This window comes from Nylanderia fulva, unplaced genomic scaffold, assembly GCF_048542155.1.
Source record: "Nylanderia fulva isolate GAGA-0341 unplaced genomic scaffold, ASM4854215v1 Scaffold496, whole genome shotgun sequence".
Taxonomy (NCBI): Eukaryota; Metazoa; Arthropoda; class Insecta; order Hymenoptera; family Formicidae; genus Nylanderia; species Nylanderia fulva.
In genome coordinates, this window is record NW_028190583.1 from 15,001 (window position 1) to 16,073 (window position 1,073).

Genomic DNA, 1,073 nt, shown 5'->3' on the forward strand with positions numbered 1-1,073 from the left:
GTCGTAAACGTACTTTCTCGAGTCTCTCGCCACTCCGGCGTGTTTCGACCGCTCTCCGTACCGTCGCCGACCGCTTGGCCGGTCGGTTGGGTACTATAAGAGGTAGGAGAGATTAATATTGTACGTGTCGCGCTCTCGACGTTGACAAACGAAGAATCGCCCGAACGGGTCGAGAACGGATTTTGTCGAGTCGCGACTCTGACACGGAGAGAACATTTATATAAAATGTTTGATTTGGAAACCACGAATATATAAAATAATATACGATCGTCGCAGAACGCGCCGCCGCCAAGTCTTCTCATGCTTGGAGGTTGCGTGTCTCGCGAGAACGTACGTTCGACTCTCGCGTCGTCTCGTATTCCTCTTCGCCGGAGATTACGGTGCGGCTCTTCTCGTTCGTCGCCGAACGCGCGCAAAATTAACGCACACTTATTTATTACGAGCACAGCATTGCCACGAGTCGGTGTCGCAAGACCGAATGGCTCTTATGTGGCGCGCACGCCTCTAGTGTGTTGGCCGCGCGGTTCCCTCTCGTTTCGTACGCAGCAGCGGAATCGTCGCGCTTACCGAGCATCTACTTCACGGATACGAGTTTGCGGGAAGAGTTGCTTCTTCCCGCTCGCTTTGTACGCCGTAGCGAAATCTTATTGCTGGTCGTGTGCGGTTAAACGCGTACGAACCAGACAGAACAGTCCTCGACGTCTAAGCATCGCCATCGTCGATCTAGCGTCAGGGTGAATCGCGCGGTCTCTCGAGACCGCGCATCATAACATTTGGGAGAATAAGAACACGAGTATTTTGATCTTGTGGATTTTTGAACGGAGAGGAGGAGGAAGAAGAGGAGAGGCGGCGGCGTCGGGGGTTTACTCTCGCCTCCGTCGTTCTCTCGTACGCTTTACATAATAGCGTTAAACACAGCAGAGTGTCGCCGACCGGCTGAGCAAGACCGGCGGCAAATAAAATGGCACATACGAGCGTGTCGCGCGCGCGTCGGTGTTTCGGCATCGAACGCGCGCGCGCGCGAAAAAGAGCTAGCGACGAGTCTTCGGGCTCGCTCGCGAGTTACTCCCTTG